Raw genomic sequence first — 9,838 nt, 5'->3', positions numbered from 1 at the left:
AAAGAAAGAAAGAAAGAAAGAAAGAAAGAAAGAAAGAAAGAAAGAAAGAAAGAAAGAAAGAAAGAAGAAAGAAAAGAAGGAAGGAAGGGAGGAAGGAAGGAAGGAAGGAAAGGAGGGACAGGAAAAGACAAGAAGAAAAAAAGGAAAAGAAAGGAAGGAAGGTCATTACATAATGATAAAGGGATCAATTCAATAAGAGGAATATAACAATCCTAAATGTATATGTACCTAACTCCAGAGCTCCAAGATGCATAAAACAACTACTACTAGACCTAAGAAAAGAGGTAGACAGCAGCACAATAAAGAGAGAAGAACTTCAACACTCCATTGACAACCCTAGTCAAATAATCAAGACAGAAAGTCAACAAAGAAACACTGGACTTTAACTGGACTCTAGAAAAAGATGGACCTGGCCAGGAGCAGTGGCTCACATCTGTAATTCCAGCACTTTGGTAGGTGGATCATGAGGTCAGGAGATGGAGACCATTCTGGCCATCATGGTGAAACCCTGTCTCTACTAAAAATACAAAAATTAGGTGGGCCTGGGCGTGGTGGTGTGCACCTGTAGTCCCAGCTGCTCAGGAGGCTGAGGCAGAAGAATCACTTGAACGCAGGAGGCAGAGGTTGCAGTGAGCCAAGATCGTGCCATTGCACTCCACCCTGGCGACAGAGCAAGATTCTGTCTCAAAAAAAAAGAAAAAAGAAAAAAAGAAAAAGAAAAGAAAAAAGAAAGAAAAGAGAGAGAAAGAAAAAGATGGACCTAACAGACATTTACAGAACATTCCACACCAAAACTTCAGAGTATACATTATTCTTATGAGCACATGGAACATTTTCCAAGATACGATAGGCCACAAGACAAGTCTCAATAAATTTTTAAAAATCAAAATTATATCAAGCATCTTCTCCGGCCAGAGTGACATAAAACCAGAAATCAACTGCAAGAGGAACCCTCAAAACTATGCAAATACGTGGAAATTAAACAATCTACTCCTGAATGATTTGGAGGTTAACAATAAAATCAACATATAAAGTTTAAAAATATTTCAAAATGAATGATGGCAGTGATAACACTTATCAAAACCTCTAGGATACAGCAAAAGCAGTGCTAAGAGGAAAGTATATAGTGTTAAATGCCTACATCAAAAAGACAGAAAAATCACAAATTGACAACCTAATGTCACACCTCAAGGAGCAACAACAACAAAAAGAGAGAGAGAGAAATGACAAAGATCCGAAAACAATTAAACAAAATTCAAATGAAAAAAAAAAATAGAAAAGATCAAGGAAGTGAAAAGTCATTTCTTTTAAGAAAAGAAGAAAGATTTAAACAAGTTCAAATGCAAATAAAAATGGAGACATAATAACTGATATTACAGAAATACAAAAGGTCATTCAGGACTACTAAGAACACTTCTATGCACAAAATCCAGAAAATCTAGAGGAAATGGATAAGTTCCTGCAAACATACGACCCCCAAACTTAAATTAGAAAGACATAGAAATTCTAAACAGATCAATAATAAGCAGTGAGATTAAATCAGTGATTTAAACTCTCCCAGCAAATAAGCAGAGCACCAGATGGATTCACAGAGAAATTCTACCAAATATCCAAAGAAGAATGAGTACCAATCCTGCTGAAATTATTACAAAATATTGAGAAGGAAAGAATCCTTCCTAATGCATTCTACAAAACCAGTATCACCCTGATACCAAAGCCAGGAAAGGATATAACAAAAACAGAAAACTACAGATCAACATCCCTGATGAATATGGATGAAAAAATCCTCAACAAAATACTAGCAAACTAAATCCAATAGCATATCAAAAAGACACATACATATACATATATACACACACACACATATACACACACACACACATACCGTGGTATATTATTCAGCCATAACCAAGAATGAAATAATGTATTTTATAGTAACTTGAATGGAACTAGAGGCCGTTATCTTAAGTAAAAACACAGGAACAGAACACCAAATACCACATGTTCTCACTTATAAGTGAGAGCTATGCATTTCTTTGCATATGGGTATTCAAAGGAATACAGAGTGGTATAATGTACACTGGAGACTCAGAAATGGGGAGGGTGAGAGGTAGATGAGAGATAAAAAATTCCCTGTGGGGTACAGTGTACCCTATTTGAGTGAAGGGTACATTAAAAACCCAGACTTCACCATGATACAATTCATCCATGTAACTAAAAATCACTTGTACCTCTACAGTTAATGAAATTTTAAAAAGTTAAATAAATAAAATAAAATAAACATGGAATTTCAAACTACTATGAATAGTGAAAAGAACAGAATTAGAAAACCTGTACTAATTAATATCAAATATTTATACAGTTACATTTGTTAAGATAATGTGGTTGTATTTAAGGACAGTCAGATAGACTGATGGAACACAATGAAGAGCCCAAGACAGGCCCACACATATATGGGCACTTTGTTTATGGGAAAGATGACATCACAGAATGGTCTTTTTAATAAATGGTGTTGAATTATTGAATATTCATGTGTTAAAAGAAAAAATACTTGATCACTACCTTATATCATACAAATAGTCTTGATTCTCAAGACAGATTATGGATCTAAATATGAAAGGCAAAACAACATTTTCCAAAAATTCATAGAATGTATTTGTCAGATTGAGGTAGCACAGATGTTTTGAACAGGAAAGAATACTAATAATAAAAGAAAGGATTAAAAATTTTAGTATGTAAAATTAAGTATTTTTACTCAGCCAGAAACATTCTTAAGAGAGTAAAGGGACAAACCACAGAATGGGAGAAGGCATTTGCATTATATAAAACAAACGACAGCCAAAGTAAATAATAATTAATATGGTATTGAAAAACAAGTTAAAGGTTTGCCCAATTTTATATGAAAACTTAATAAAATGACAGTAATTAAAACTGCTGGCCCAGGAATCAACAAACAAATGGAACCGAATAAAGAGCCTAGAATGAGTGGGGAAAGAAGAATAGTTTCCATATTAAAACAAATGCAATTGCTATCTCATGCCAATCCACCATAATCACATTCATATGATGAGTTAATGACATGAAAGTAAAAACCATAGTTTTCAAACTTTAAAAGAACATATTAGACTATACATCTCATGGTTCAAAATGGTTTCTTAAGAAGAATGCAAAAAGCACAGATCATAAAGGGAAAATAAAAGATAAATTCAACTGTATTAATAATCTTCTGCCAGGCATGCTTGCTGATTCCTGTAATCCCAGCACTTTGGAAAGCTGAGGAGGGCAAATCACTTGAGCCCAGGAGTTGGACACCAGCCTGGGCAACATGGTGGAAGCCCATCTATACAAAAAATACAAAAATTAGCTGGGCATGATGGCACATGCCTGTGGTCAGAGCTACTCAGGAGGCTGAGGTGGGAGGATCCCTTGAGTGCAGGAGGCAGAGGTTGCAGTGAGCAGAGATCATGCCATTGCACTCCAGCCTGGGCAACAGAGTAAGACCCTTTCTCAAATAAATAAATAAATAATCTTCTATGTTACAAAGATAACACATAAAATAGTGAAAAATCAGATAGAGAATCAAGAAAGACATTGCCACACATTAAACTAACAATGAATAGGAATCCAGCACACATAAATTATCCTTGAGAATCAAGAAGAAAAGGACAAAAATCAACCCTGCAGCAAAGTGGGCAATTGATATGATCAGCTAAATCATTAAAGAATAACTTTAGAGGATCGTTAGACATTTGAAAAGATTTTCAATCTCAGTACTTAGGAAAATGTTAAAAAAAAAAAAAAACTAGTATTAAGGTACTATTTAATGTCTTTAAGATGGGAAAAATATGAAAAAGTATGAAAGTGCGAAGTGCCGGTATGGATATGAAATATTGGGACGTGTACGGTCCTGGTGGTGGTATAACATTTTTCTAGATATTTGTCAATGTTAAATAAAATTAAAGACACAAACAGCCCACATATGACTTCAAATCCATCTCTGAATGTATATCACAAAGAAATTCTCACACGTATCAAGGACAACAAATGAACAAAATTATTTGCTACAACATTACTTACTGCAGCAAATAGTAGTAAAAAAACTGGAAACAAATGAAATATTCATTCAGAGAAGAAAACTGAAAAAATTTGAACTCCAGCTAAATTTGTTAATTGATATTAACACATTTTACAGAGGTCATGCTGGATGAAAAAAGCAAGGTGTGGAATATAAGTTCAGTAATACGGCATTTAAATTAACTTCAAACAGTCTGCAAAATATTACAGTATATACTTCCTGGATATATACATATATAAGAAGGCCATAAAATCACGTTTAGGAATTGCAAACAATAAAATAAGGACAGTAGATTCATCTGTGGAGGGATATTGGGAAATAAATGAGGGAAGGGCACCTAAGATGGTGTACTAATATACACCTAAGAAGGTGCACCATCTTGAAACTCCGTCTCTGCCAAAAATACAAAAATTAGCTGGGCTTCGTGGCACATGCCTGGAATCCCAGCTACTTGGGAGGCTGAGGCAGGAGAATCACTTGAGCCCAGGAGACGGAGGTTGCAGTGAGCCGAGATCATGCCACAGTACTCCAGCCGGGCTGACAGAGCGAGACTCTGTCCTCCCACCTCCCAAAAAAAAAAGATAAAGAAAGAAGGTGTACCATCTTAGGTACCCTTATTATAGGGTCTTTATTTACTTTGTTTTTTGTTTGTTTGTTTTTTGTTTTGTTTTCTTTTGTTTATTGAGGCAGTCTCACTCTGTCTCCCAGGCTGGAATGCAATGGCACCATCTCGGATCACTGCAACCTCCACCTTCAGGGCTCAAGCGATTCTTGTGCCTCAGCTTCCTGAGTAGCTGGGATTACAGGCATGTGTCACCATGCCTGGCTAATTTGGGATTTTTAGTAGAGTCGGGGTTTCACAATGTTGGCCAGATTGGTCTTGAACTCCCGACCTCAGGTGATATGCTCGCCTTGGCCTCCAAAAGTGCTGAGATTACATGTGTGAGCCACCGCACCCAGCCTCTTTACTTTGAATGTTTTATGGAACAAAGATATTCAAAGTAAATAAATCAAAACACTAAAAGTTGCTAAATGTGAGTGTTGATTATATCATGCACGTGATGTGTTTTTCTCTATTTTTGTAATACATTTTGTGGTAAAATATACAAACAAATAATGATTGAGGGTTAACAAAAGACAAAGGAATCTGATTTCTGTAATAGATAAAGGAACTATGTCTTTAAACATTGCAGAAAAAAATAACACATGAGAACCTAACAATAAGCCAAGCTCTTATTCAAGTACAGGAGAAACATGAAGACATTTTCAAATATAACTTGACATCCAGACTCTCTAGCTCTTTTTCCGGGATGGATAGTCTAGGAATAAAATTACCCAATGATGAAATCTAGCCAAATTAAAAAGAATGGCACTATGTAACTTAAGAAGTATGCCGTACCCGATGGTAGAAACCAGTGGTGCAACATCTAAAACTTGCTGATAGAGTGAAAGTGTGACCTTGGCATGCAAAACACTCACAGATTACAGGATTGAAATTCTTTCTTGAGAAAAGTATTCCAAGATCAAATCCAACTTAGCGGCGAGAATCAAAACAAAATACTCGGAAATAGAGACACTCCAGAGAAATGACTGTTAGTGAGCAGTAAGTTAATGTAAATAAAGAACTAAGACAATTCTACTAGGGATATCATGATTACAGAATGTAGGTGTCATAACTCTTGGTAAGTATATTTGGAATGTGGGGGTAGGTGTCTTGACAGGCAGGATACTTAAAGGGCTACTGACCCATCTCTCTTAGCATGAATTCAATCACCACTGTAAAATCAATGTGGAATTTTAAAAAGTATAATACTTCCACAATCTTTTACAGTTGGAAGTTCATATTTTTTTAACCATGGATAATTTAGGCATTTATATCTCTTGTGGTAAAGAAACAGCTAAAATTAAGCAGCTCTCTTCATTTTTCTTCTTTTTTTCTTGTTAAAATAACATTGTTTTTATTGAAACAACATGGCATAATCCTGTTATACACAATTTTTTCTTTCATCCATCCATTTTTCCATCCATCTGTATTTGTGCATCAAGATAAGTCTAGAAGAATGATATCTAATTTTATGAAATATTTTTAGGCAATATGATTTGGATATTTTTAAATTACATGTTTTGGTTGTATATTTTTTCTTTATACTTTGTGAACTGCTTGAAAATTTTGAGGATTATGTGTAATTAAAAAACATTAGCCAGGCATGATGGCTCACACCTGTAATTCCAGCATTTTGGGAGGCCAACGCAGGTGGATCACTTGTGGTCAGGAGTTGGAGACCAGAGTGGCCAACATGGCAAATCCCTCTATCTACTGAAAACACAAAAATTAGCTGGGCGTGATGGCATAGGCTTGTAATCTCTGCTACTCGGGAGGCTGAGGCAGGAGAATTGCTTGAACCCAGGAGGTGGAAGCTGCAGTGACTGAGATGGCACCACCACACTCCAGCTTAGGCAGCAGAGCAAGACTGTCTCAAAACAAACAAACAATAAATTATAGAAACATTATTGCAAAAATAAAAGTGGAGGACAAATAGAAGAGTTCTTATGTAAGAACAGGTCTTGCTGACTGCTGGGTTATGGGGAATGAAGAAAAAGAAGTCAAAGGCATGCTGAGATTTAGCGGCTGGGCCTCCAAGAAAATAGCAGAACTAGGGACAAAATAGGGAACCCAGCAGAGAACAGGATTGAGGGGAGTAAGCAGCTTCCTTCGGATGGAATATACGCATCCCGGTGGTTACTATCAGCGCATGAGGCAGCATTGGTTAGAAAGACGTATTTAGGAGTAAATGCTGTGGAAGTGTGAGCCAGAGTAGTGGAAAAGGATGAGATTCCAAGAGGGCTGTGTGCTTGGGGAGGGTTCATGGGTCCTGACATAAGCTGACACCATCGTTGCATTCAGGCTGGACCCCTAGAAGGACATATTCTATTGAAAGAGTCATTTCCAGTCACCAAACACAAAACCAGAGCAGAAAGTGGCTGAAGCCACAATGGAGCCGCATATGTGGCCCAAACTTATCTCGACATTCCCCAGTGCAGGTTGCCACAAAAACACCTACTCTGGGCCCTGCCATTCTCAAATTTCAGGCTCAACTTCGGTCACTGAGACACCAGAATTCTCCTTCCATTTCATCATTGACTCACGGTGTTTGGAGAGGGAGACTAACATCATAGTTGATTTATCATCCTGCCAGGGGCACCAAGGAATTTTCAGTGGGAACCAAACTCAGAGCTTATATGTGCCATTGATTTCTTTATCAAATAAGTTTTGTCAGATATTTTAATGAATGAACTTATCAAGTCTTACATTATTTGAAAATGCTTAACTATAAGCCAATGTATTAAGAGTCATTAAATGCATATCTCTCCTGTTAGTAGGCTGGAAGGCTGGAATACAGATCACACACACCCCCACCATCATACATCATGTCTAATGCCAGTTAACCTTCACTTGTGGGCCGGAGCTAATCAAGCCAGGCTCCCCCACCAGGTGAACTTCATTACCACCTGTTACTTTCACTGGGCCAGAGGCTTGGCCACGGATTTTTATTTACAAGAAATATTTGACTTTGGCAGACTGTTAAGAGAAGTAATATTTCAAAATAATGCCTGAGAGCAATATTTATGAAACTATTTGCACAGTGTTACTGAGAAGCTAGCTCTCCTCTCCCATTATAAATCACTCTCAAGCCAAGTCAGAAGAGCAGGTTTGCCAAATATTTAGATCCTGGAGGATCTGCAGCAGAGATCATTATATTAAAAGAGTAAGAATCATCAGAAGTTATTGGTGGGGAAAATGCTGGCAGCACAAAAATTACACATAGAAATGTGGGAAAGAACTGGCAGATTGAGAGCCTTGACTTGGAGAGCGATGCAGAGAACAAATAAAGACAGCAAACAAACTCACAGCAAACCAGTGTGGCCAGCTCTGGACCTCCACCTCCCCGACCCTCCCCAGCTGGAGTGCATTTGGTTTGGGTGGCTGACCCTACATTATCGTGGCTTGGCAACATCACTTGATTAGGAATAGATGTTTATAAGTTTCCTGAACACTTCCACTGGCTCTGTCCATTCGTAGATACCATTCTGGAGTTGGGGCGTGACAAGGATTGGAATTGACAGCCACCAAACTCTGCATGTCCTGGAGCCAGCCTCGATGGCTCTGCCACTGTCATGTCAAGCTTCATCCCTCGTGGCCACTCAGTGACTGCACCCATGACACCTGTCAGAAACTTTCAAGTGCCTGCTTGTTTCTTTATCAGGATTGCCTGTGCAGCCTGAGCAAAGAAGGGATGACATTTGGGATGCGGGAAGGATGGGAAGTGCCTTCCTCTTTCTGCCTCCTCCAACTGTCAGTTTGGGTTTTCTCTCAACATATCAAGATTTAGACCCAGTCGCCTTGTCATTTAGAAATGCATTCAGTGGTAACCAAGTTTGAAAATAATGTAGGAGAGAGAGAGAACTTGAGCATGTCTCCTGGGAGAATGATGCATCTTGAGGAAATTAAACAAAAGAGGCATGGCATGAGGCTATCTCTGCCCTTTGGAAACACGCTGCTTTGGGAGATGGGTGGATGCACTCAAGCCATCCATACACATGAATTCCTTTGCGTTTCTTTGATCTTTCCATCAAAATGGAATAATTTGGCATATGTGTTATCCAAAACAGCAGAGGTTTTCTTGATGGGAGATTTTAGTTGTTTACTGTTTTTCTTTTTCTTCTTTTTAATAATGCTTTCATTTTAATAAAGGATTAGGGACAAACATGTGGGTTTTAATTAAAGCTAAACTTTCATAGTGTCACAAACTCAGTATGGGTTCACGTCTGGAATCCACTCTCCCTATTAACATAATTTGGATAAATATATAGTTGAGGAAGTGCTGCTTCTGAAAAGTGCAAATAATGGATCGTCCCATAGTTCCTTTGCTGGCCTTTTACCATGACAAAGTGAGTGTTGCATCTTTCCTTTAGTCCGCCTAAGCTGTTACACTGTTCTAAAGAGGTTTCTCAAACTGTGTCACTCAACTCTCATTTCCCATCATTTTCCAGTGGGCTTAAACTCTGCTTTATGCCACCAAAATGCCACTCAAACCTTCAGTGCTGCAGAATGTTAAATTTACATATATATGTCAATTTTAAATATATATACATTTACATGTAAATTTAAATCTATACATACGTGTGTGTGTGTGTGTGTGTGTGTGTGTGTGTGTGTGTGTGTGTGTGTGTGTGGTATGGTTTGGCTGTTTCCCCACCCAAATCTCATCTTGAATTGTAGCTCCCACAATTCCAATGGTTTTGGGAGAAACCCAGTGGGAGCTAATTGAATCATGGGGGCAGTTCCCCCACACTGTTCTCGTGGAAGTGAATAAGTCTCATGACATCTGATGGTTTTACAAGGGTAAACTTTTTGCTTGGCTGCATTCTGTCTTGCCTGCCATCATGTAAGATATGCCTTTCTCCTTCTGCCATGAATGTGGAACCTCTTCAGCTATGTGGCACCGTGAGTCCATTAAACATCTTTTTCTTGATAAATTACCTAGTCTTGGATATGTCTTTATCAGCAGGGTGAAAACAGACCAATACAGTATATATAGATTTTTTAACTCCACAATCAACAATTATTTCCATTTTCTCAGGGCATATTTCTTCTCAAGAAGCTACACCCAAGCAGGGCATTCAGTTGGGACTGATTTTTCTGGTTCCTCATGGGACAGCACCTTGTCCACCATACTAAGAGTCCTGGTGGTAGCCCAGCTG

The sequence above is a fragment of the Colobus angolensis genome, unplaced genomic scaffold (genome assembly GCF_000951035.1).
Source record: "Colobus angolensis palliatus isolate OR3802 unplaced genomic scaffold, Cang.pa_1.0 Scaffold12, whole genome shotgun sequence".
Lineage (NCBI taxonomy): Eukaryota > Metazoa > Chordata > Mammalia > Primates > Cercopithecidae > Colobus > Colobus angolensis.
Note: the sequence above shows the minus strand (reverse complement) of the source record.